Genomic DNA, 27276 nt, shown 5'->3' with positions numbered 1-27276 from the left:
AGCACGCTTCGTCATATTTTCTGTACCTGTCTGTGATATGGTGGAGAGAGGCAGGATCATAAGAGATCTCTGCTTTGACACGTGGGAGGGGAACCAAGTCACTGAACTCCGAGGATCTGCAGGTGAGAATGAGGATCCAGCTCAGCTCTCTGGGATAACGTGACAGGCACAGAGCAGCCAACTTGGGACCAGAAGGCCCCTGCCTCGGTTTCCCCTGGGGCGTTTCCTGAATAGGCAGCCACTCCAGAGCAATAGATTCTAGATCATTGGAGCAGCCTCCAGGGCTGGGAATTTCCTTCTCAGGGAACCCTTAGGCACCTGCCTTTGCAGTATATACACGCCCCTTGCCACTCACTGAAGCGGAAATCCATTTCCTTGGTCCGAGCTCTCACATGGGGCCCCAGGTGGAAGCAGGTGAGTGTTTGTGCCTTTAGGCAGATATGACTTGACTTTGAGTCTCCCACCCAACCCCCTGCCTGTGTCCCCTGGAGACACAGACTTTGGCAACTTCCGTCATCCCTGGCTGGCCCCTGCCGCTGTCTTCAAAATGCAGATTCTTTGATCGTCCCTTTGCACCCAGCATGACTTAGACCTTAGGCTGGACCCCAGGTAGGGGGGATTCTGCCACCCCTTGCACCTTATGGTCGCTTGAACTGGGGTGGGACAGGCAGGGGGCTCTGTAATAAGGTAAAGGGGGTGCTGCAGGACTAAACTGACCCTTCAAACAGCTCACCTGGGGCTCCTCTTGGTCCCCCAAGTGCTCAGGACCCCTCCCCTCCTATCTCCTATGCCCCAGCCCCCTGCCCCTCACGTCCCTTTGAGAGCTACTTCTGCTTGGGCAGTTGCTGTAGGAGGGGCCTGGGAGCCAGTAGATGCAGTCAGCTCCGGGGAGGCCCAATATCCTCATTCCACCCAAGTCAGCCTGCCTTAGCAGGGACCCAGGTGAGGGGTCCCCAAAGCTGAGTCCAGGCAACCAGGGACCCACTTGGCAGGTCTCAGAAAACAGGGCGCTTCAGTGAAGGCTTAGCGCCATCTGTTGGTCCTTGTGGGAACTGCCTCGGCCGCAGGGCGCGCAAAATGAAGGGCACCGCTGATCTTGCCTGCGGGTTCTCAGGCAAGGAGCTGCGACCTTTTTTCATCAGTCTGGGACAGTTACCAACTTTTACAAGGTCTCGAGTCCCTTTCAAAAGCTGCTGGACATTGTGATGGGAAACCGCAGAAAACTCTAGGAAGACACACCTGCACTGGATTTTTGCATATAATCCAGGGAGATGGCCCTCCCCAAGTTGAGATGTCCTTTTGAAACCCAGAGATGCCAAGAGATTTGCCCGAGCTTACACAGGACATGAGTGACAGAGCCGATTCTGGAAGCCAAGAGTTCCAACCCCGGAACTAATGTTCTTTCTTATGCCCAGCCTGCCTCTTTAAGCCTTAAAGGGCCCCTCCTCTTGCTTCCCTACTAGAGTCTTCCAAATGTCTTCAGGGTGTCTGACACCCAGAATGGTGACACCTCTGGCTCCCTGAGGACTCCAGGCTCTCAGACAGCCCTGATCTCTGATTGCTGCTTAGAGGAGAGAGAGAGAGAGAATCTGTGTATCATGAAAACAGGGGGGACAGAGTGGACCCCTTTCCCCCCAGGTCTTGTGGTATCTTCTATGGGTCTGTGATTCAGGACAGTAAGGAAGACCAGGGGACATTCCTTAGGGATGAAGTAGCATGAAGGACAGTGAGTGATGGATAAAAGGGTGGCTAAGAGAGTCCAAGGCCATAATGCTGGGTATCTGTGTCTACATAATGCTGGGCTGGGTATACAGTTGGTGCCTAATAGGAGAGCTAGAGTTGTTGCCATCATGTCACTAAAACCTGGGTTGACACTCAGCTCCTCCTTCACTTAGTCAAACTTTTTTTTTTTTTTTTTTTTTTTGGCTTCTGGTTGGAACTGCTATTCTCAGACTTGAGCAGGCATCAGGATCACCGGTGTGGGGTGGGGGGTAGGGGCTATGGCAAACAGACTGCTGGACCCAGTCTGAGGGTCTGATTCTGCAGGTTCGGGCCAGGGCCAGGAACTGGGATTTGCCGCAGGTTCTCGGGGATGCTGATCTGGCTGTCATGGAACCGGCTCTGGGAAACCGGGGCTTAGAGATGGAGGAGTGGGCGTGTCCTGACCTCACGGGGCTCCTTCTCCGGGTCCCAGAGTGAATGAGTGGCCATTCCTGAGTGTTCTGTGCTCTGAAACAGGTGTGAAAGTGTCCTTGACCTCCTAGAACGTGCCAGGGTCCCTCTCACGTTGCTCATCCCTTCCCCCCAATCCATGCAAATGAGGCAGAACTCACCCCATTTTATGGAGGAGGAAGCAGAGACTGAGCAGAGGACCACCCCAAGAACTCACCACAGGAAAGAAGCCCAGGTCTGTCTGCTCAGAGACATCCGCCCGCCACCACACCCCCTCTGCTACTTCTGCCTGACCCCTAGGCTCACCCAGCCCAGAATTGGGGGGGGGGTGCCACCGGACACAGCTGGGAGGCCACCCGCACTCACGCTGTGCCCCACCCCCAAGTGTTCCCACTGCTGGGTGAATCCTGCAGATGCCTTTCCATTGCAGCCTATTAAATTAGCCCCTCTCTGCAGCCAAAAGAAGATAATGACGTTTTCATTAGCCCTGGATAATGTATTACCCCCTCCGTGACAGCCACATCGGCAAACGAACCTGTTCTCTTCCCTCGGCTCCGCCAGAGGGCCCTCCTCCCCCAAGCCCACCTCTGAGCTGAGGGGTAAGGACTAGTGAGGGTCCAGGGACAGGGAGAGGGGACAACCTCTTCACCTACCCAAGACCCACACAGGGATTAAGGGACAAGGCCCTGAGAAGACCCCAGAAGAGCTGTCATCACCGTGACCACTTACAGCATGTCCATGTGGATGCCTGGAGGTGCCTCTGCCAGCACAGGCATCCTCAGTCCTGGAGCAGGGTGGCATGGCCACCATCACCCCTCCCCTGAACCTGGAGCCAGTAGGGGAGCATGAGTGCCCATAGCCACCTTGAAGTCACCACGGCCAAGGAGCATTTGGGGGACTATCACTGTGCATCATCCCAGGAACACCTGGTTGATGGTAAAAAAAAAAAAAATCTCTGCCTTCTGCTTCCTGTTATTAGGGTCACTCATGCTACCCAGCCTTAATGTGGAAGGTCCCCAGACACCAGGAGCCACTCTGCAAAATGCCTGACTCACCCCACACGATCGTTCTGCCAGGGTCTCTCTCCCCCCTCTCTCCACAGGATTCGGGGCAGGGGGTGGGGAAATGGAGCCCGACTCTGGGGTCCCAGGACCTGAGTTCTAAGTCCTTCTCTGTCACCCATCACTGCGAGACTGGAACAGGTGGCTTTGCCTGCAGAGACTGTTTTCCCTCCCGTTAAACAGGAATAAGGAAGAGAGTCATCGCACCATTTTTATCACAATTAAATGATCTACACCTAAAAATGCCTGCCTCGAAGCTGGCAAATTGTGAAGTGTTCAGTGTAAGACAGCCACCATTCCTTACTACTACAAGAAGTATTGTCACTCGTTCCCCTTAATCCCGTGGACCAGCCAGAGTCAGGAGGGAGAAGCACCTCCCTTTCTTTCTCTCTTTGCCAATTCCCCTATCTCTGTTTCTCTCTGTGCATCTTTTTCTGCCTCCTTCTCCCCCAACCTCATCTCTGTTTGCGCTCTCTCTCTCTCTCTCTCTCTCTCTCTCTCTCACACACACACACACACACACACACACACACACACACACACACACAACTCCTCATGGTGACTGGCTCCTCTCCTGGGCTCCGAGGCTCTGTCTCCAAGAGCCACATTCCCAGGCTCTGCTATCAACTGCACCAGGGCACTTGGTAGTGAGGACAGAATTGGGGGAGAGTGGGATTCTGTCTCCCCCTCTGCAAACCCAGTCCAACTCTGCCTCCTGTAGGCACCGCTCAGCCTTGGCCCTGACCTCCCCATCTGATGGTCTTGTGTTCCCTACCAACCACCCTTCTCCTCCATTTCAAACCAGCTCGTGTTCTGGGACAGGAGGAGGTGCCCCTACTCGGAGCTTCTCTGGACCCCGACTCCACACCCACGGGCAGGCGGCCTTTGGAGCAGGTGAACTGCCAGCCCAGTGGAAGAGCAGCTTCCTGGCTTCCTGATTTTCCCCAGTTGCCATGGTAATTGAGGGAGCTGGGTTCTGAGACCGACACCACTGAAACCCAGCGCTCAACTTTGAGATGGTTCAGGCTGGGGAAGCTGGTCCAGGACGGGAGGGGACGGGGCTGCCAGGTCATGGCAGCCAGCCTTTATGTCCCTACTACATCACCTGCTGCTGCTGCTGCTCTTTCCTGAGCATTTACTATATGCTGGGCACTGGGTCAAGGGCTGCACCCGTGTGGTCTTGCCATATCCTTGCGATGACCCCAGGCCTGTTTGGTAGCTGAGGAAACAGGCCAGGATCCTGCCCCACACAGCACCTGCAGGGAGGGGCAGAGCCTGGGGTGGATGGAATTTCTCTGGTCCCCCTTCCAGGGTGTTGAAGACAACACAAACCTTTTCTTCATTCCTTCCTCCCCTCCTCACCCCCCCTACACCCTCTTCCCATGCCCAAAGTCACACCCCCTTATCCCTTGCTTGATGTGCAAGACGATCTGAAAAGCACTTATTAGTGACAAAGGGGGGTAGTTTTCTTCTTTGCTTCTTTGCACAAGTCGGAGTGTGAGTGGGCTGGATCCCCTTGGCAGGGCTGTTGGGGAGGAGAGATAGGGCCACCCAGAGCCAGGTGCCGGGTGTGTGTTGGGGTGTGTGTGTGTGTGTGTGTGTGTATGAGAGAAAATCCTGCTCTTTCCTTGAGTCCCCCCACCCCCTGCTTCCCCAAGTGTCTGAGCAACAGCGACAGTGAAATGCAAAATCCTTTGCAATCTGCCCAGGAAAAGACAGCTTTTGCGATGGGTTTATATGGTTACCCATATGTTAGGGCCCCTAAGAAAGGAAGGGAAGCGCGGTTCCCTGCATCTGCCCCTCCCCCAGCCCAGCCCAGCCCTGGCCTCTCCCACAGGCAGGTCTCCCAGGTCACAGGCCAATGCGTCCCCTCCATCCTCCCCTCCTCCCCAGATGCCAGGCCTTAGCGGTGCTCCAGAAAAGACCAGAATCAGGCAACATTTCCGGAAAGGACTGACTCGCCCTCTGCCCACTCAAGAGCCAGGGCCAGAGCCCAGGCCCTGACACCCTGCTGGCTCCTGGGGACTTCCAGGGCTGCCGGAGTGAGGGGTCTGTAGATTCTGCTGTCCCATTAAGGAATATTGCCCCCACATTGATGTAGGGACAGAAATAACCATCCCTGCCTCCTGCGGGGCCCTCTCTGCCCAAAGAGAGCTGCCCTCCCCTGCGGCCACCACATTCAGCGCCCCCCCCCAGACTCCCAGAAATTGTGTGTGTGTGTGTGTGTGTGTGTGTGTTTCCTGATAGAAAAAAAATGGAAATTAGGTTATATAAAAGATGTATGCTTTGGAGCCCAGAGCAGCTCTTAATGAGGGTTGCGACGTCTCCCTCCCCACACCCATAAAGCAGCCCGGTTGGACGTCACCGCTAATTCGTTTCAGCGGTGATAGGATAAAGGAGGGACATTAAGAAATAAATTCCCCCTCACGACCCTCGCCGAGCTCGCGGCTCAGTCCCTACATATTGATGCCGCGTTTCCAGCCGCCGGGCGAGGAGCTACTTAGCGCCGCGGCTCCTCCGAGGGGCTGTCGGGCGGCCGCGGCGGCCGAGCGGACGGGGTGAGCCAGGGGCGCGCGCGGGGCGTTGGGCACTGCGCGGGGGAAGCCCGCAGCCAGCGTCCAGAACTTGGTTTGCTGGGGTCGGGGGAGGGAGGGAGGAAGAGGAGGGGACAAGGGAGGGGTGGGGGCTAGGCGAGGGGGTGGGGAGCGATCGGGGAGGCACAAAGCGGAGGGACAGGGGAGGGACGCGCGCGGCTCCTACCCGGAGGTGAGTGGGAGCGACTGGCGCCTCCAGACGCGCGGGGCTGCCGACCCGGAGGCTTCGGCTCCGCGAGCGCCGCGGCACGGGTGCCCGGGAGGCGGAGGAAGAGCAGGAGGAGGAGGAGAAGGCGGCGGCGGCGGCGGGCGGGCGCGCAGCGCGCTGCGCGGAGAGCGGCCTCGGCGCTGCCCGGCTCCGCGGCAGGTGAGTTCCCGGCCCCGGCATCCCGCGCCCCCTCGCTGTCCCCTAGTGCTCGCAGCTCCTACGCTGGCCCCCAGGGCGCCCCGGAGGCGCGGGCTTTGCCTTGCGTCCCAACTTGGGTCCGGGGGCCTCCTTCTCTTCCCAGCGGACGGCCAGCGGCTGGAGGGTCCCGTCCCCAGGGTCGACACTGCCGCCCCGCGCCAACTTTGCGGGGCCCGCCGCCTTCCCTGCCGCGCGCTCGGCTCCGCGCTACGCTGCTCTGGGTAATGGCGGACCGCTGGGCACTGTCGCTCCCCGGCGGGCAGCCCGAGCCTGGGGACGCCAATCCCTGGGGATCGCTGCACCTGCCCACCTTCAACTTTACGCTTTCCTGGTCGGGGCTCTCCGAACGCAGCGCACCTGCGATCGCGGTAATGGCGGACTCTTGGCACCGGCAGCCGCCCGCGGTGGGGGGCCCGCGGCCGGGAGGGCTCTGCTCCAGGAACGCTGAGCTCGGGCATCGCTGCTCCCGCCCGGCTTCCAACTTTGCCAGGATCCTCCTTGCGCTCCCGCGGCAATGGAGGGGCCGCCTGTACCTCTTACTTCTGTTCCGGCGGGATTAGGGTGTGAGAGCGCCGACTCCCAGAACCTGGGAAAGTTGTTTCTCTCCCACGAGGGAGGATCTAGGGCTCCTGGCACGTCCCTGGAGTGGGCAAGGGGCGCGCTCCGCAGCGGTTCAGGGACGGGCAACGCGCCCAGCGCAATGGGTTTGCTTCCAGGTGGCCGAGGCTCCCAGCTGGAGCCCTGCGAGATCCAACTGCCCTAACCACCCAGGGTCTTGGGGTCGGTGGGTCTAGACAGGGCTCTTGGTACTTGGCCCTAGAGGACGTGAGACGCTCGTCCCCACACCCGGGGCACCACGGTCCAAGCGACCGCAGTTGTCAGCGCGCGGGAGATCGGGGACCGCGCCGTGTGGGGCGGGTTCCCGCAGAGGAGAGGCACGCGCCAAGAAGGTGGCAGTGGAGCGAGGGCAGGAACCTTTCCAGGACTCCTCCTGGGTTTTAATTCTAGAGCTACCGTTTCCTTGCTGCGTGACCTTAGGTAAGTCCCTCATCTCTCTAAGCCTCAGTGGTCTCGTGTGTAAAATGGGGAAGCAAGACTTTTCTCGTGAGCTGTTGTGAGGATCTTTAAAAAATCACGAACGTAAATATGGAGCCCAGGGCAATTGCTCAATACGCAGGAAATGTTGCTGCTGTATTTTATTTGAACACCCTGGGATGGATCCTGGAGACTCCCGGGTCTTGGTTTCCTGCCTACACAGAATGGAGGGTCGGCCCCTGAGGGTAAGAAATGTGGCTTCCCCCTCCTTCTGGACCCTAGCAGTCCAGGAGAAGAGGCGGTGGGGTTCTTTCTGGCGGATGAGACTCACTGTGTTTTCATTGTCCGACCCAAACCTGGCTCAGGAAAAGTGCGCTAGCGGCCACCACCGCTATGGGAACGTTCCCGAAGGTGCCCTGGCACCAGTGCGGTGCAGGCTAGCCCAGGGCACAATGTCGGAGCTTTGGTGGCCCAGGACCTTGGGAACACAGGAGAAAGGAGCTGATTCCCCAGATTCCTCTTATAGAGGAAGGAGGAAAAAACTTCCCCTTTGTTAGAGCTTCTCTAATTGGGATCAGGGCAAACAGGTCTGGAAAGACACAGGAAGAGTTTGGCAGCAGCTCTCTGGAGGGAGAATGGCTTCCCCCCACACACTGAATTTTTCTCTCTGCTTTTGGTGTGTGTGGTTTTTTTTTTCCTTCTGTTTTGTTTTTTAACCTTGCGGCCCTGCCAGAAGCAGAGAGATCAGGCCTGTTCTTTGCCCTCTGACATCTCATGGGTAGGTCTGAGAAGCCATGGCAGGTTGGGGAAGGCAGATACTTGGCCCCTGCACCACTGACCCAGCCCCTCTCTACCCACCAGATTGCCAAAGCCCTCTGATGGGCACGCAGCTCTGTTTAGGTTCCAAGGTGCTGCCACCTACAAGATCTCTCTGGAACCTCCTAACAGCTCCCCCAGATCTCCTGTGTAGTGATCTGAATCCCACATTTGCAGCTGTGGAAACTGAGTTAGGCCTAACAAGCTCCATGCCCGCTGGTCAGTGGCACCGCTGAAGACCTCCACCTGGTTTTTGGCTTTCTATTCGGGGATGTTCTGCATGCATAGACAGTCTGACACTCGCCCCTCTGTTAGTGTACACAGCCTCATTTCCTCATGGATCTGCTCAGCCAGAGGCTACCCCCAGTCGTCAGGAGCATAACAGCATCTTCAGAAATTATTATGACCTTGCCCCCAAGTCCCAGGCCATGCAGACCAAGAGCAAGCCACACACTAGAGAGACCTGTTGAAGACCTCTGCATGAGGGCGAGTTCAGTTTCCTCCGTGGCTGTGCAACTTAGAATTCCTCACTTACCCTCTCTGAACCTCAGTCCCATTATCTGTAAAATGAGAGCAGTAACTCCCTCAAGGGGTTGCTTTGAAGATCTCCTGATCAGGAGTGTAAAAGGGGGTTCTGGAAACAATAGTTTTATGCCAAGACTGGTGATTGGAAGGAAGTAAAGAAACCTCAGGGGAACATCTATGTCAATGTTTTGGGGTCAGCCTTGTGGACAGGGCCACCAGACCAGGCTGCCCTTTGTGCTTCCTGCTTCTCCTTTATTCTCTCCCGATGGCTGAAGCCAGCCCATCTGGCTGTGTCCTCTGCTGGGAAGGACACAGGGTGAGGCTGAGAAGCTGGAATGATACAGGATGTTGCCAGAGGGTCTCTGCCGCCAGCTGCAAAGGAGCTGTCCAAGGTACCACGGGGATGTTGTCCGAAATCTTCCCTTCTAACTGGGGCGCTGATTTCCCAGCACACAGGAAGGCTCGGGTCAGTTCGCCCACTTATTGTGAGCCTTCTAATGCCATCAGTTCTTATCCCCAAGCCTCATGGTCCAAAGAGGGGGAACTGAGGCCCAGAACAGACATGTGACTTGGTGAAAGTCACACAGCACATTATCGACACAACCGAGACGGATCCTCAGTGTCCTAACTCTGTTCCGTGCTCACTGAAGGGAACTGAATGTTTCCATCAGCATAAACAAGCCCCAGAGATGCAGAGTGCAAAGGAAATTTCTGTCTCTTCTGGTTGTCATTACAAATAGGCAAACTGTTTGGGAGAGACTGAGCACAGTTCCTCCCACTTGGAACTTGCTGGATGCCAGCCCTGAGGTCCCGCTTCCTGTTGGGCATTGGTCCCCATGGTCAGTCCGTTCAGGGAGAAATTTTCTCTTAAAAGTAACCCGTCAGCTGGGTGCGGTGGTGCATGCCTGTCATCCCAGCAGCTCAGGATCATGTGTTCAAAGCCAGCCTCAGCAAAAGCAAGGTGCTAAGCAACTCAGTGAGACCCTGTCTCTAAATAAAATATAAATTAGGGCCGGGGATAGGGCTCAGTGGTCAAGTGCCCCTGAGTTCAATCTCCAGTACCCCTGCCCCCCCCCAAAGTAACCTATCAGGTAATTGTAGGAGCTAATGAAACCCATTTAACCACCATCAATGTCACCAATCCCCTGGTCGGAGCTCACTGCAGCAGCCAGCCCAGGCCCCCCCACACACCTCTGCAAGCCCTGCGGGTGTTCCTGGGGCTCTGGGGTCTGTTCTGCAGGAGCAGGAATGGTGGACAGTGCTCCTGAACCCTGGGCCGTGGAGCCCACTTGACTCTATTCAGTGAAAAAGATGTATCCACAGAAAATGTCCCTAAGTCCCCAACACGAGCATTGCCAACAGGGTGGAGTGGGCACGAATGTTGGCATGATCATAGTTCGTGAGGATCAGAGCAGTTGTCACGGGTGGTCCTGTGACTGCCATCAGCACGTTTGTTAAATGTGACGTGATGAGTGGTGACTATCAAGTCCCGGGCTGGGGCCCAGGGCCGGGTGCCCAGATTAGGTGGGGTGAGCCCCGTCTGCAGAGCCTGTGGTCTAATCAGGCAGAGGGCATCCAAGAAGCCACGGACCAGGCTCTCACTGCAAGAGAGGGTGAGGGGAGGTGGCTGCCACCCCAGGGCGGTGGCCGAGAGAGTCAGGGGAGGCTTCTTGAGCTGGTGGCCTCAGAGCTGGTGGCCTCGTTCCTACCACCCTTTCAGGGACAGGGTCTCCAGGGCCTCCCAACAGGAGCGAGCTAGAAAGGCAAAGGATCCAAAGCTGTCATCCTGAGACACAGGAGGGGCAGGCGCAGGCCTCTGTGGACACAGCGACTGGGCGTGAGTTAGGGAACCTCGGCCACCCTCTGGCAGGTCATCCATGCTCGGGGGGACTGTCACTACTGCAAGGGTGATTCAGAGGGCTCAGTGGGACAGTGTGCATATGTGACTCTGGAAAAGGGACAAGGGACATCTCAGTGATCATAATGAAGAAATGCAAAAACAGAGAACCCCCCCCCCTTAGGTGGTCCATTGGACGGGCCACGCCCCTTCCTGTCCTGAGCTTCAGGCTTCTCATCTGTGGACAGAGTTGAAATTCAAAGTTGGGAGTTCATAACCCACTTGAATCAAACCGTGAAAGATGATGTATTAAGAACTGTGTAATGTTTTGAACGACCAACAATAAAAAAAAAAAAAAAGAAAAAGAAATTCAAGGGCATCTCTCTGTCGGGAGGAGGCCTGCAGATTACGTCCTGGTAGGTTGGCATAGGGTTCTTTTGAGTTTTGTTGGTTGGAATTTTCTGGAAGGTTTGGTTTTCTGGTTTGGGTTTGGGTTTGGGTTCTGTTCAGTTTGTGCGTTTGTTGTTGGGTTTTTTTGTTGTTTTTTGGCTTGTTAGTTTTGCGGGGGGCTTAACCAATGTTTGGATCACTTGGCCCTTGGAGGCAAGAGTTAAAACCCCTGGAATAATCATCTGCAAAAACCTTTTTCTGCTTTAACTTTCTGTTCCTGGTCTGAGACAAACACTTGCCCAATTGGCATCCATCAGCCACATTCAAAAGACAGGTGGCCCTGGTCAGATGGAAACCTCCCCCACCCCCCACCCCCCAAGCCTTTGCCCTGGGCGGGGGCTTGCAGTTACAACCCCAGCAACATTTTCTTTCTCCTCCACTGGATTTATGTGTTCTGTTCCTTCCTGTGATCACTCACCTCTTCTCAGTTGGAAAGCTCAGGAACAATGGTCCTGCTCTTTTGGCCACCCACGATGCTTCAGGAGTCTGGAACTAAAAGCACCTCTGAAAGAAATCCTACAGGTTCTCAGGGGTGCCCCGAAGGCATCTCGGCTTCTGCCGGGGACATTGGCCCAACTTTGCCCGGCATTAAATAATACTCAGGCGTCTCTTCTTTATTCCCAACCTGACAGCTTAAATTGCTACTCTGGGATTTTTTAAAAGGTGGGCTTCCCTAGAATCCATTTCCAGGAGGAAATGAAGAAGGGATCTTGTGACTTCAGAGAGCTTGCTGGGCTTCAGAGAGTATCAGCGAGCAGACATCATGTCTCAGCTAAAGGATTTTGATTTCTTGTCACAAATGAGAGTCCGGTCAGCTGCCTTTTCATTGAAGGAATAAAGCCCTGAGCTTGCTGCGTCGTGGTGCCAGACCCCGCAAAAGAGGCTCCGGCCTAAAGGAGTAGCTCACGGTGCTCAAAAAAAGGTACCCACGAGCCAGCGACTTGAATGCATGGAGGCACACGCTACGGACAGTCTATGCTATTTGGTCATTGAAATAGCCACGTGGATCACACTGGGCTGGGTTCCCCTCTAGGAATTTTAAGCCAAAAGATGTAACCTTCAGGGGATCGGTCAGAATAGTAATCATCAGCAACTGACAGATTTTGGGCATGTTTTTTTTTTCTCTCTCTCTGCTTTTGAAGCAGTAGCCCAGTTCTGAAATATTCAATAAGAAAAATAATGACCAATTATGCTCACGGAGTAATGAACAGTCGATCGTATCTATGTGCTTGTTTGTTAACATAAGACTTGGCTGGAAATGCCTTCAGGTATCAGTTCTTCTCTAATATCATGAAGTCATTGAGATGAAATCCATTTCTTACAAAGCAGGGTATAAATTAATAGGATCAGACAGGCTTGCTGGCTGGATTTTTGTTTTATTTTGGGGGGTATCTTTATAAAAATAAACATGCAAAACTCCTCTGCATTAGATAAATGCTTCCTTTATAGTTGCCTTCAGTGCCCATGATTTCTGGGGGCACCCACCTCAAGACCTGCCCTCCCAAAGTGTGGCTTTTCTTTCTGAGTGTCCCTATGAGAAGGGTATCTTGTTGGCTTCTGAGGGTGCATGTGGATTTCAAGAGAAGTATGAAGTCATCGGGAGCCCCTCTTGTTTGCTTAAAGCCAGCAATCCCGTAAGATGAAACGTGGAGACCTTGTTTTTAAAAACAAGGTGATGTAGTCACCCTGGATTTCTTGTCTGTTTTAAAACCAGCCTCTAAGTCGAGCGTTATGTGCTTCACCTCCGCAACATGACAGGAACCAGCTCCGTGAAACCAGAGATCCTGAGCAGGATCTTCCTGACTCAGACTGCTGGGAAGCAGGTTCTCTGCTCTCCTCTGTCCAGATTTACTACTTAGGTTGTCCCCCACCCCCCAATTTTTTTTTAAATTTTAAAAAAGCAACCTTTCCTGAGTCTTTTGTGAGATATTTGCAAGTATGGTTAACTTTCTTAGGCATGATAGTGGTATTGCAGGGTTATTTTATTATTATTATTTTTTTGGTGGAACGTAATCTTTATTCCCGAGAATGAATATCACACATATTTAAGAATTTAGGGCTGATTCTGGGCCCAGTGGCTCAGGCCTGTAATCCCAGCAACTCAGGAGGCTGAGGCAGGAGGATTGCAAGTTCAAAGCCAGCCTCAGCAGATTAGTGAGGCACTTAGCAACTCAGTGAGACCTTGTCTCTAAATAAAAAAGGACTGGGGATGTGGCTCAGTGGTTAAGCATCTCTGAGTTCACTTCCAGTACCAAAACCAAACAACGACAAAAAATAAATAAATAAACAAATGACTATCTTTAAGAATTTAGTGCCAAAATGATATGATATGGGCACTTTATTCAAATGGTTCGTTGTAAAGTCAGACAGGTAGTGAGATAATCAGACAGATGGACAGACAGATGTCAGATGAATATGTAAATAGATGACAAATGAATGGGCAGATAAATAGATAAATGATTGGAGAAGCCAATATGCAAATGCTAACAGTTGTTGGGTCTAATTGAAAGTTGAAAGGTTCCATGTTAACCGTTTCCTAATTTAAAAAGTTGGGAGGCAGGAGTAGTTTCAGCTAGACTTGTCTCTGGGTTAATGTTCCCAAGTTTCTTAGAAGAACCATCCTCACCTCCCACCTGCACCCCCTCCCCCATGCGCGCGCATGCGCACTTGGGCTCGCGGCCTCACTCCGGCTCCCCTCTCCTCTCTCCCTCTCTTTTCCTGGAAGAAATGATGCTGCAGTTTAGCAGAATGTCACTGTTTTCCATGGCAGTCTTTCTTTACATTTTTCCCTCAGCATTTTAATTAGGGCTGTGAGTCACCGTGCCTTATGAGGGCTGGTGACAGTGTCATTGACGGCTGTTTAGCATCCCGATTCAGCGTGCTCATCACATCAGGGGCATTGAGCAGGGAGCAGGCGACGGTTCCCTCTGACAGCAGCGGAGCCAGCTCGGGGCCTCTTGAGGAACTGAGAAATGAGCTTGAGGTTCGTCCTTGGAGGAGCTTCCAGAGTGGCCTTCGGCACGGCTGGCGCGGTGGCCTGGGCTGGCGCGGTGGCCTGGGCTGGCGCGGTGGCCTGGGTGCACCTGAACTCTGCGGCGCTCCACAGGGTGGCTCAGAATGGCAGCTCTGACCTCCTGGGGTCAGCGAGTTTCCTCCTAGGCCCTGGGCTGTCACTTCTGCAGTGCCCAGTGTCATCACACGGGCTCTTGGACACTCAGCCACCTCTGGATGTGCTGGCCAGGAGGCAGGACCCCGGTCAGGCTCGCGGCTGCCATCCACCCCCCTGTCACCGTGGACCATCTCTCTGTATCTCAGTTTCCTCTTCTGTAAACAGCATGGGGCCGCTTCACGGGGTAATCAGGACCCTCTAATGCTTGGTGGTATTTGGTCCTACATCAATAGATTGGGAAAGGTGAGGAGGAGGCTTAGGATGATCTGGCTTCGACACCCAATGCCCTCGCCCATCCTAAGGGCTTCTGATTTTCTCTATTCCTACCCCCAAGGGTTGATGGAGGTGAAGACTTGTCAGGAGCCAACAGGAGACTGTGGGCACCTGCAGTTTGCAAGATCACTGACTGAGGGCATCTGCAAGGCTGGGCTACCACCAAGCCAGAGGGTCAGGGAGGCTACTGCGGCTTTGCACCTGGAGTGGGCTTGGGGCAGGTTGGGAGAAAGGATTGCAGACCCGGCCAGACCACAACAGGGAGAGAGCAGAGGAAGACTTCCCCAGCCTCGCTCCCCTCCCTCTCCTCCTCTCTCCTCTGTGGTCAGTACCTGCCACTGGTACCTGCAGACGCAATCAGCAGCCTGTTGATGTCCATGGCGATCAGCCTCCTCCTGGAGCCCAAGTGTGTTTGGAGGAGGGGGGACAAGGGACCCGGGGATGAAGATGGAGAATGAGAAGCACAGACAGGTAAAAGAGGAAGAGGCCACCGTCTGTCAGCTCTGAGGAAAAGGATCTGTAGGAACTCCTCACAGCCATCAGGCGTTGGCTCTCATTTCTGACACTGAATTGCATCCCAGGGACCTGCAGGAAATGGGAGTGGGCATCACAAAATCAAACCACACCAGGGCAGCCGAGCCCAGCCCAGCCAAGGGTGGGGGGAACACCAGGTGCCCAGTTTCTTGAGCAGACGAAGCTTGTTGAAGTAGCTTTGGTGCCTGGTCGATAAGCAACCGGTGAGGGACCGTGAAATGTCCACTTGGAGTTGTTCCTGAGCACAGCCAGCTGCGCCAATCTTTCCAAAGCTGGAAGAGTTCTTGGATTTCAAAGCTAGACATCCTGTGGCAGTGACCCAGAACCCTGAGATTTTTTATTGCTGACTGGTGCAGAGAGTCATAGATCAAAGTCGGAGCCGCTGTCTGGGCAAGGCTGTGCGATGCTCCAGAAAGCACTCAGGGCTAGAAGCCGAGCGTCTGCGTCTCTAGCAATGATCATGACAACGGCTAATGTTTTTTATGTCCTTGCCAAGGCCAGGTGTTGTACTGAGTGCTGGGCCTGCAGAAACACAGGTTTCCAAAATAGGGTGGATACGGCACGGGTGCTACCCATTTTACATTGTTTTCTTTGATGAAGGTAAAGTTCAAATAATAATATAAACATAACCTTTTTTTTTTTTTTGGTACTTGGGATTGAACTCAGGGGTGCTTATCCACAGAGCCATATCCCCAGCCCTTTTTGTTTCTTAATTGAGACAGGGTCTCACTAAGTTGCTTAGGGCCTCCCTAGACAGCTGAGGCTGGTCTGAAACTTGCAATCCTCCTGTCTCAGCCTCCCAAGTCACCGTGATTACAGATGAATGCCTATGCCCACATCCGGCCAAAAGGAATCATTTTAAAATGGTGTTTAGTACATTCCTGGTGCTGTGCGATCACCACCTCTGCCTAGTTCTAAAACATTTTCATCATCCCAACAGGAAACTCCAAATCCATTAAGAATTGCAGACAGGTGTCCAGATGAAAACCTGTGCACTCATGTTCATGGGAGCACCATTCACAATAGCTTAAAGGTAGAAACGATCCTGATCATGGGGTAATCAGTGATTGAGCAAAACGTGACCCCTCCATACTATGGAATATGATGCAGCCATGAAAAAGGAATGGTGCTCTGACATCCAAGAACAAAGGTGAACCTTGAAGACACACTGCTGATTCACAGAGGCCAGACACATAAGGCTACCTGCCATAGGAGTCGGGGTCAAGGGAATGCCAGCCTAGGCTACTCCATAGATGAGAGAGGCCAAGGACTTAGGGAAGGGGAAGGGGAAAGATTACCTGACCAATATCCAGTTTTTAAAAACCTTTTCTACTTTAAGTCATCTTAAACTTATGGCGAAGCTACAAAATAGTACACAGTTTCTTTGCACCCCACCGGGCTTCCTCTCATGTTAATATAATAACTATATTATTAACCGGGATCAAGAACGGGAAATGGACAGTGACATTCTATAACTCAGCTGCGGACCCTGCACACAGAGCACCGCTTGCTCATTCACATCCTTTTCCTCCCACGGGACCCGACCTAGGATCCCACATTCCTCCCGGGGCTCAGTCCTCCTCCGTCCTCTCCCATCTGTGACCGTCCTCAGACCCCCCCTTGTCGCTCCTGTGCTTGACCTGCCGGAGGATTCCTGGTCATTTATCTTGTAGATGTCGCTGGGTTTGAGTTTGCTCAAAGCCTTCTCACCAGGAGAGCAAAAGGAGGAACCTATGCTTAAAGTTTTACTCACCCAGCATTGGTCTCGGGAGGTCCTGGGGCAGCGTGGCTAGCGCTTCTGTACGTGACTCTGGGCATGTTGCTCGCTAGGATGAGGCCACCACCAGTGTTTGAGGTGAAGCGGGAGTTGACTTGAAGGGAAGCTGTTGAGTAGCAACTACTCAGGTGAGATGCAGGTGTGGTGCGCGGACATAGGGGTGGTAAGACCAGCGTGGGGACGTGGCCTTGGCTCACAGTCCCCCCGGGAGCCCTGCTGGATGCTGTCATAGTAGACGTAGATCCTATTAGTGTTCCCCATTTTGCAGATGAGGAAACAGAGGCCCAGAGATGCTGAAGGCCCCATCCCAGGCCACACAGCTGGTAACAGGAGGTGGGGGGCAGGATGTGAGCCATGTGCCCGAGGCCTCACGTCCCCTCTGTGGCATTGGTGACACGGGGTTAAGGATCCTCGTTCTTGTTCTGGGACTGTATTGTGGGTGGCGGGTGGAGGGTCTCTGCTGGGTGAGGCGGATGAGGGACCCAGGGCCAAGTGGGAGTGTCTGCCGGGGGGCTCAGCAGGTGTGTGACATCAGGGGACACGAGGGCCAAGCCAGGTCGGCCACCTGAAAGTGAGGTTGCCAGGGCAGACGCCCGTGGGACGGAGACTGTGTGTCCCCCTCTGGATGGAACGGAGGATGGATCCGGCTGAGCCCCTGAGCAGGCCAGGACTGATTGGCACCCAAAGAAAAGCCCCATTTAGAGAGACAGACGTCATTTTGGGGAAGCATTTTTTTTTTTGGTGCCACACCAAGGTGAGAGAAGCAGCAGACAGGGAGTCAGGATGACTCGTTCCTTCTCAGCCGAGTTTACCCGGGGAAAGGAGGTCAGGGTGGGGCCTCAGCCGGGCGCAAGCTGGGACAGGTGCTGGAGGAACACTGACCGCGGCCAAGGGGACCCGCCTGCACAGAGCTCACCTCAGGAGGAGCCCTCGGTGACACTCGGGCCCACAGGCCCCACAGGAGCAAGTCCTCTCCCGTTCCCCCAAAGTCAGAAATTTGATATCTTAAGCGAAACCTCCAGTTTCTAAACGGTGATCACCCCTTTGGAGGAGGAAAAGAAAAATTCCTTTTTAACCGCGGTAACCCCACGAAACCCACCTTTCCGTGCCCCCGGGCTGTTATTTATAGACTGTGACCAGAGCCTTTTTGAAGCAGGTCATATTCCTAGATCTGAAGCACTTTTGTGCGGAACAGGAGATAGATGGAGCTGGGATTGGAATTTCATTTGAAATGGCCATTTTTGCAGGTCACGGAAGAGCCGGGTGACGGCAATTTTGTACGGCTCAACCTGATATTATCGCGCGCGCTCGCTCCCTCGAGGTCTTCTGTTTGAAGCCTCACGGGATTGCACTGAAGTGCTGCCACCTAAAATCAGGCACTCAGAGACAAAAAGGGACCGGCCGTCTTTCAAAGTCTGGTGCACACACGGATCACTGGCAGACTTTACGGTGCAGAGTCGCAGGGTGTCCCTCTGAGAGGGGCTTGAGGTGGCGCTGGAGCCAGGCACCGGGCCACACCCTCTGCAGGTGATTTTACAGACTCATTCAGACTCATCCAAGTTTTGTACCCGGTGTGTGAAGTCTCATCCCTGGGGTCCCTCATCCGTGACGGGTGATGTTGTCACTCCCCCCGCAGCCGATGGCAGGAAGTGAAATGATTCTGGCCTCTCCTTCCTGCAGTGGCTACAGCTGCCCCTCACTGGCGACTCTCCAGTTCTCCACAGACCCCACCACTCCCTCTCGCCTCCCGCGCGGAGGCTGCTTCTCTCAACACCTGTAGATGTGGAGATTCTGGTTTATGGAGCACCTGGGCTGTCCACCCTAGGCCACAGAGTGACAGCAGTGAACCTGAGAAGAGTGATCTCTCTCCTCAAGAGGCACCCACCCGAAAGCTCACTAGGATGATCAGGGTAGTTGGGAACTAAGTAGTCACTCAATAAACTCCAAGTCAATTAAGGAGTCACAACGGAGGTCTCTGATACCGTGATTCTTATTCTTTTTTATTCTTAATGACGACATTACCATTTATGGTAATATAAATGGTATAACGTTACCACTAAAACACTAAAAAGGTCTAATAAGCATTTATCCCAACGATGAAATTGATGGTTTAAACATCCGCCTTGACCTGTGCCTAGAATCCAGTTAGCCTTGTGACTTCTTCGCATGCCCTGTTCTCGGTCCTGGAGAGACATTCCCGCTGTCGCCGACCTTCACCAGGAAGGGAGGTGAGGGGGGACTTCACTGCTTTGGCTTATTTTGAATCATCAAGAAACCCTACAATTAGATACAAAGAGCATCGACCCAGAAGTGTGCAGCTCAAACGCTGAGATCCACGTTGCTGTCAGATGTAGGACTTTTTGTAAATTTCCTAATTTCATGGAGAAGCAGGGAAAAGGAGCTTGAAGCCTGAGTTTGGGGATCCCAGGTTTAGTCGCATCTCTGACTCTTTCTAAGAACCTCAGGCACATCCATTTCAACTCTGTGGCGTTCATCCAGTGAGTTCTGCCTCATACCAGCAGGGATTGAGTGCTTGGAAAAACACCGTGGAAAAAGTCGTACCCGTGATTCCAGGCTTCCTCGGGTTCTGTGAACCCCATCGGAGGGCCACAGACTCCCCATTATGAATGGAATAGAAAAATCTCTTGCGATAGAAAATGCCTTGAGTCCCTTTCAACTCCCAATTACTAAAATTACAGGTTACCACCTAAAATCAGGCCAATTGAGTTAAAAATATACAGTCGTCTTTGAGAAGTGACAGAAGCAGAGACTTGGAATTCAGAAAACCTCGGTGGAATCCCCACCACTGACACCAGCTCTGTGAGCTCCCGAGGCCTGGCCTCATTTCCACACCTATGAGATGGGAATAACAACATCACATCCTTCAGATAGGATTTTTGCAAGGATCCAATGAGATCACGTAACAAGAGCCTACCAAGTGAAATGTTCAAAGTATTAGCATGAACTGTGTGGCATTGGTGAATGTCCTTTGCAAAACTACTAATTTCATGTACCTCAACCTACCTGACAAATATTTAACCCAAGATAATGGTGTGAATAGCCCATCACTGATTCAGAAAATATTTACTGTGGACTTTCTAGGTGCTAACATCTTCCAAGGGTCTATTATATGATTATTATACATAGTACAATTGGAAGCGGACTTAAGGTCCCCTGGAGCTAAGTGAGCAGTAATATATACAGGGCCCATGCCTGCCTGGGTGACTGTTCTCCTTCCTGTCCTTAGTCCTTCTGCCCCCATCCATGCTAATTTGGACAAATGCATTTTATCCAATCTGAGAGTCTTGATCTTTTACTCAAGCTTGGCCCGGTTACATTTATTGTTATTATCGATAGATCTGATGTGTGACGTGATTTCTGCTGTTGTAGTTGGTGTTTTCTATTTAATGTGTTCTGTGTTTGCTGAAATTCATTTGGACCTCAGCAGAGCCTGTGATTTCTTACAGGGAATTTCCAAGATAAAGGATGTGATGTTATCACTTCTTTCCCCTTCCCCAAACACCTTTTTCTGTTCTCTGGACTGAGCTTCCCTGCCCCCCAGGGAGCTACCAAGGATGCGAGGCATGAGAGCGAACCCTCGGTGGAGTCTCAGGTCCATGCTGAACTGCAATTTGGAGGTGCTCTTCTTGTGTACTCCTGAAAATAAGGGCTCAACATTGTCATCACTGTTGACATTGGCTGTTTACAAAGCACTCCTGAGTGCATCCGTCCTATCGAATCTTCACAAAATCCTCGGGAACCAGTACTTCTTCCCTTTTCAATTTCACAAAAGAAGATTGAGAGCCGAGTTGTTAAATGGCTTGCCCAAGATCAAATAGCCAGGCGATGACCCGGGCTGGGGAGTGAGCCAAAGCCAGTGAGCTTCCTGAGTCCTGCTCAATCCTCAGAATTAGGGAAGCGATGCGATCAGGAAATGCTGACCCAATTAAATTATGTATTTCCAGCGATGAAGGGCGATTCCGTCAAATGAGTGTCATTCATTCTCGTTCCTTCCTTCCCTCCACCATCCAGTGTCCCCTTGCTGGGGAAATGACCTCACGTGCCACCCACAGGAGAAAGCCAGAAGCCAGGAAGTCATTGGAGAGATACCTTCCTCTTCCTCACCCGCTCTATTGAGCCAGTTTCCAACTCTCCTTGACTCACCCTCCTGAATCTCTCTTAAATCCACCTGTCCCTTGCCAGGTGCCATGGCACATGCCTGTAATCCCAGCAGTTTGGGAGGCCGAGGAGGGAGCATCACAAGTTCAAAGCCAGCCTCAGTAACTTAGTGTGCCCCTAAGGGTTGAAAATAGGTTTTTTTTGTTTGTTTGTTTGTTTGTTGGGGAATTGGGAATAGAACCCAGGGGTGTTAACCACTGAGCCACACCCTCAACCTTTTTTTATAGTTTTATTTTAAGCCAGGGTCTTGCTAAGTTGCTTAGAGCCCTGCTAAGTTGCTGAGGCTAGCCTCGAACGTACAATCCTCGTGCCTCAGCCTCCCCAGTTGCTGGAATTACAGGTGCGCACCCCATGCCTGGCTGGGCTGTCTTTTTTTCTTTTTTTAACTGATTCCTAAGAGACATTTCAGAGACCACTGATGATATGCTTCCTCCTTATAGTCATGAGCCCATCCTCATAGGGTTGGCCAGGCACGGTTCCTTTTCCTTGGCGTGATGTTTTCTAAAGTGACTCTGAAACTGATAGTCGACAGCGCCGTGCACTTCACATGGGTTACCCCGTTTGGTTACCCCACGGAGTTGATTGGTAGAAGTGATCATCAGAGGAGTCTGAGCCTGGCAGGTGGTAGACCCTTGTCCTTCTGGCTCAGAATTCACGGCTTTGATCCCTATGCAGTCCTATAGAGAGGGGACGTATCCAGCAAGGGCGGAAGGCACAGGAATCTGCCGAGACTTTTATTCCACTGCTGGTCCCCCCCCAACCCTGGAGTGTTCTGGAATGTTCTGATACAGTGACCCCAGGCTGCTGAGGTCACTCATGTAAAGGAGCTTTTCAAATGAAAGCTGAGTGGTTGCCCGGACCCTCTCCAACATGGAGATGGCAGTCCTGCAGTTCCTCCAAATGATGGGTGGCCCTTCTGCACCCGGTGGCATTGACTCACCACCCCGTTCCGGGGCCATGTGCCTCTGGGGCTCCATGTGGCAACACACCTGATCCTGCTGCTTTGGCACTCCCAGCAGGAGCTGGGGACAAGGACCCACCCTGCTGGGACACAGGACCAATCTCTCTGTCCACACCTCCCCCTGCTCCTTCAGCACAAAGTGCTCTAAGTGATATGCGCCACCACACGTGCTCAGTAGGAAGAATGGCCTCTCACAGGAGGAGAATCGGTGACCGTGGCCGTGGAAGGACGGTCTGTTGGGCACTCAGCCCAGTCGAGGGTGCCTTGTGAAAACGTAGAACGTAGCATTTGTCATTCCATCCCCACAGTCGCCCTGAGCAGGTTCTATCAGCAGCTCCGTTTTATAGATGCAGAAACTGTGACTCAGAGAGGTGAAGTCACTTGCCCACCGTCACAAAGCCAAGCCGAGAAATCAGGACGGCATGACTCCACGCCCCTTTTTATGGAAAAGGTGATACAAAAATCACAGTGAATAAAAATAAAAATGGTGGTCCACAATCAAGTATGAAAGAATACATATCCGTTAGGTGATTCTCAGTCTCTTGATGTTCTGCAGAATCCTGCAAGGATGTGTGTGTGTGTGTGTGTGTGTGTGTGTGTGTGTGTGTGTGTATTTTCAAGAATGTTCCTTACTGTGTATCTGCAGGAGAAGGTCCAAGATCACCATTGCCAGGCCAAAAATATGTGTATTTTCAGTTTGGGGAGGAGATTGTCAAACTACTCTTCAAAAAAGTTGTAGCAAGTGGTGGTGTAGGGGACTGGGAGTCTCCCAGGCCCTGGACCATGATATCGATGCTGACAATTTTACAACAATCCTTCGCATTCTTGCTTCTAACTCTAAGCTGAACCGGTTCCTTCCTGCCCCTGAGACGTGGGCATCAGAGCTGGGAAGTTCAAAGTCATCCTGGGCAAACTGTCCCATGACCCCGATGGAGCTCCACGGGGGGGGGGGGGGGGGAGATGCTGTTGGGACTGGGACGCTCCTGTCTTTGGGATCCTCAGGGCACAGATGCCAACACTCTCCCCTCGTGGGTGGCGGGGGCATTAGCAGGTTTGGGGCTCTGACTTGCTGGCGTGGGAGAAGGCGCTTCAACTTGACTCCTGGGCCGCGAGCTCTCCGGGAAGGACTGCAGATTAGCAGTTTGGGGGGTGTCAGGTGTAAGTCGGTTGTTGGGGGGATGTTTTCCAGAGGAGCGCAGTGGGTTTACGGTTCCCACCTTTTGTTGGCGTGGGGGATGGCGGCGTTCCTGGGTTTCGTTTCTGAAGACTTGGATCCTGCTTTTCAAGGAGATCCGAGGGAGATGGGGAGCAGGCCCCGCCACGCCGTGAGCAAGGTTGTGGGTGTGCAACTGAAAGCCGCGGCGTTCCCGGGCTGGGTTTTGTTTTCTCTAATATTGTTCGTTGAAAAGGCAATGCACATGTGATGAGGAAAGTCATTTACACGAGACTCAAGGAGAACAAAGGTGTTCAGCACCAAGAACAAGCCCTCCTCCTCCTCCTGACTCCCAATGGGCCCTGTAAGATGCGACCGTTAAGCTCCGTTCCTTCCAGAAGAATCCCTGCACGTACAGGTGTAGAATTCCCTGTGGCTCCTTCTCCCCTCCACCTTCTAGTGTATCTGGGGACTGATTTCTTACCTGTGCATAGAGATGCAGCTCTGTGGTGACACAGTTCATCGTAAGGATGGGTTAGATTTCAGCTGACACCGGGAGACAGGATTTGGGGTACTGGACTGTTAGTCCAGGGATTGTCCTACCATGACCCCTTCTCACCTGGTTCTGGGTGGGTGTCCTCCCTCACCGACCCACCCTTCCCCGGTTCCAGTGGCCAACTCCGCAAGGCATCCAGACATTTGCCAACCCTCTTTGGTTATTTCCTCTGTTTTGGGTTTGTTTTGTTTTGTTTTTAGAAGCTAAAGCTCTTAAAGTGTCTTTGCCTAAGTCATCCGTGGATTCTTGGGGGAATCAGCAGAATCCAGGCAAGACCCATAGTCACCGTGTAGCCCTTGGTGTAGGGTTCACTTTTATAGCAGCCACAATCAAAAAAGAGTAGAAGGTGAGGATGTGGGCGGCGGCTCAGCAGGAGAGGCCCAGAACTAAAAAAATCAAAGACGAGGGAAATCCATTTTTTTTTTTCACACAAAATTCTGCTTAGCCCCGTGTGTCCCGAGCAGTGTGTCATTTCAGCCTGGGATCAAGACCTGAAAACTTTTCCCACTCTTTTCCTCACACTGATCTTTGAAAGCCGAGCCCTTACAGGGCCTCTCAACCACCGTCGGGCTGCCCCCGTCCCAGCAGAGGGGCTCCATGGTCTCCTGGGGCCAGTGGCCGCCATATTGGACCTCGTGGCTCTGGGCCACGGAGGTGCAGCGGGTCCACGTGGAGGGAGCCCCTGGGTCCTCCAGGCCTCCGTTCCTCGTGTTGGACCGAGGGAGCCGGTCCAGGGGATCTCAACGGCTTCCCTTCGTCCTAATCTTCATCCGGCTTTCGGTGCTAGAAATGGAAAGTCATGACAAACCAGGACGAGTGGGTGTCCCAGAGCAGCTTAATCTCCTCATCTGTGAAACGAGGAGCCACTGAGTGTGACCCTGATCGGGGTGAGGATGAAAAACGGAGCAGCAGATGCGGAAGCACTTTGGGGAGGCGAGGGAGGGAGGGAGGGAGGGAGGAGGGAGGGGGCCAGTGCCATGGATTGCCATCAGGATGACGGTTGACAATGGGGAGGAACCCTCAGCATCTACTCCTGGAGACCTGGGCTACCAGTTTCCTCAGTGTACATCGCTGAACCTCAGGCTTCCATCAGACACCCCTGGCCCCAAGTTCAGCCCACAGTAAACTCAACAGCACTCAAAAATGCTGCTAGTTCCCCAGTTACAGAAAGGAGGCCCAGAGTGGGCGATGGCATGCCCAGGGTCACACAGCAAGGAGGTCTCATCAGACGCTGGCCTGTTTGGGTCCTGCCTTTCCACTGACACTTACCCCCCCCCCCGCCCCTCCACAGCCACTCATTTCCTCGCAGGAAGGTAAGTGAAATAAATATACCCGGATCCGCTGAAGTACTCGAATGAGGCTCGGGGCCAAGGATTGTTTCCATGGTAGATACTCTGGCGTGCGCGTGGGGTTTGTTGAAAATCCCAGCTCCAGAAGCGGAGGCCGGGTTGGCAGGCTGTTCCAGCCAGCTTTGTCACCTGTGGTCGGTGAGCGCCCCCAAGGTGAGACCAAGGTGAGATTCCTTTGTGTGACTTCCAGGGAAAGACCCCCCTGCAGACCACAGTGGGGCAGTAAGTGACCGGAATGAAACCCAGCAAGCCCAGGTCACCTCATCTCTCCTAACAATCACAGGAAACCGCTTCTCTCAGTGTCGACTCTGTGACGTCCCCACGTTTCCTGCGTTGGGGGCTTTCCTTGAATCCTCCCAGTTCCCCAGATAAACTGCTGATGGCCCCATTTTACAGATAAGCAAATTGATGGGGGGGGGAGCAGATAGAGAACTCACCCAGAGACAGAGACAGCCAGGAAGGACCTGGCAAAGCCTCCTGGTGGCTGGACGGAGGCCCGAGAAGGCTCCCGGGTCCCAGGCATCTGCCAACCGGGACCAGGGGGGTGACCTGGAGCAGCTTGGTGGATGGATCTGGATGATGGGCACCGCCGACCCTGACCGTGGTCAGGAGGAGATCGAAACATGAAGAAGAGACACGGAGTATTGTGGAATTGTCACTAAGAAATGGGGAGCGCTCAGAACTCATAGGTCAGATTGTGGGGTGTGCGTGTGTACGTGGTGTGTGTGTGCGTGTGTGTGTGTGTGCGTGTGTGTGCGTGTGCATGTGTGTACGTGTGTGTATGTGTGTGTGCGTGTGCGTGTGTGCGTGTGCATGTGTGTGTACGTGTGTGTGCGTGTGCGTGTGCGTGTGTGCGTGCGTGTGTGTGCGTGTGCGTGTGTGTGCGTGTGCGTGTGTGTGTGCGTGTATGTGTGTGCGTGCGTGTGCATGTGCATGTGTGTGGTGCACATGGGCAGACACTGAATATCCCCGACTCTCCGACTCCAGCATCTTCCCCAGTTTCCCAGAGGGTCGACTTCCTCTCCTAGTGCCTAGACCTGAGAGGTCAACAGCAAGCCCATGTCCCAAGCACCAGCCGGATTCTGGAAGGCTCGCGAGGAGAGAGCGAGAGAAGGAGCCCAGGGTGGCTGGGACATGCCGAGCGTGGGTGTGCGTGGGTTGCTTGATTTCTGTTTTCTTTTTTTCCAAAGCCAAGGACACAGAAGGCCAAGTCCAATCTCTGTCCCCTATTGAGGTCTGACCCAATCCAGCAAGTGGAGGAAATAGGCTTAGGTGTCTTGCCCCTCTCCCAACGCCCCCCCCCGCCAGAAAACCCCACCTTCAAATTCTTTTTTTTCCTTAAAGAATAGAGCCCAGTGTCCAACTCCAACACCTGAGCGCTCCCGAGGTCCCCGCTGTCTCTGTCCCCACTAAGCAGCCAGCATCTTGGATTCGGTCCCCGGGAGGAGAACTCAGGGAGGAGGAGAGGGTGGGGGACCCTCCAGGGGCGAAGGGCGCGGTGACGCGGGGTGTCTTCCCTGCACACCGGAGCCCTGGCAGAGAGAGGCTGAGAGACACTCCGCTGGTGGACACACGGCCACACACAGCCGACAAGGGACACAGCGTGAGGGCGACGCATGAATACACACAGAGCCACACACAGGACGCCAGATGGAGGTGGCTGGGCCCGGGGACGCGCCTCTCCTCGCCCACACGGGCCAGCGGGTTACGTAACGTAATGCTCTCTGCGGCCGAGCTAGCCACCCGCCCTCCAGGGGAGGCCACCTCCTCTGGGCGGTGGGGGTCTCTGCACCCACCTCTGCTCTCGGAGGTGGTGGGAGTTTATCCGTCAGTGCCTTAGCCCTGGGGTGACCCCAGCAAGTCGCTCAAAGGGAACCAAGTGGGTCAGTTTGCTATAGTGGCAGATGGGGGCTCCCCGCTTGTGCTAAAGTGTGGTGAGGACACACACAGGAGGGGGGTGGCACGGAGCCAGACCTGGAACTTGAGGGCAGAGAAAGAGACGAAGGGGCGTTCGGATGCCCCCAACCCTCCCGCAGATCTCCTGCCCCAGCCCAGAAGGGGCGGTGGACACGTGGCTTTAGTGACCCTTTTCCACCGCCGTGAGCGATTTTAGAGGAGGAGCAGTGTACCGGGTCTGGAGGGGAGTCCTGCACCGATGAGGTCCAGACTCCCCACCCAATCAGCTCACCCCCCAAACCTTCTCGCCTCATCTCACAGGGGAGCCTCTGCGGGGGACACCTCACGTCTAAACCCTAACACACGTGGACACGGACACCCACAGACGCAGCCCCCTGTGGACACACCACGGGGTGGGGGGGTGCTCACCTGAGCCACGGCATCTGCAGCCCTTGGTACCCCGGCCACACCCCACACTGCTCAGCAAGGGGGGATCCCTCACTTGAGAATCGCCAGTGTTTCAAAGACAAAAA

General features: G+C 53.8%; 1 protein-coding gene across 5 annotated transcripts in view; it reads left to right on the top strand.

Moving 5' to 3' along the window:
* Positions 1-27276, top strand: part of Nos1 (nitric oxide synthase 1) — a 142905-nt gene that overhangs the window by 40876 nt on the left and 74753 nt on the right. Inside the window, exon 1 of one of the 5 annotated variants that reach the window (XM_078039113.1) lies at positions 5561-5791. The exons of 2 other annotated variants lie outside the window; for them this stretch is intronic. The gene's annotated coding sequence lies outside the window, so the exon portion shown is untranslated. Of the gene's footprint in view, positions 1-5560; positions 5792-5980; positions 6195-27276 lie in introns of those variants that run through there. 2 more of the 5 variants (XM_078039110.1, XM_078039111.1) reach the window with 2 other exon arrangements.

The sequence above is a fragment of the Ictidomys tridecemlineatus genome, chromosome 2 (genome assembly GCF_052094955.1).
Source record: "Ictidomys tridecemlineatus isolate mIctTri1 chromosome 2, mIctTri1.hap1, whole genome shotgun sequence".
Lineage (NCBI taxonomy): Eukaryota > Metazoa > Chordata > Mammalia > Rodentia > Sciuridae > Ictidomys > Ictidomys tridecemlineatus.
This window is presented reverse-complemented; position numbering and strand designations above follow the sequence as displayed.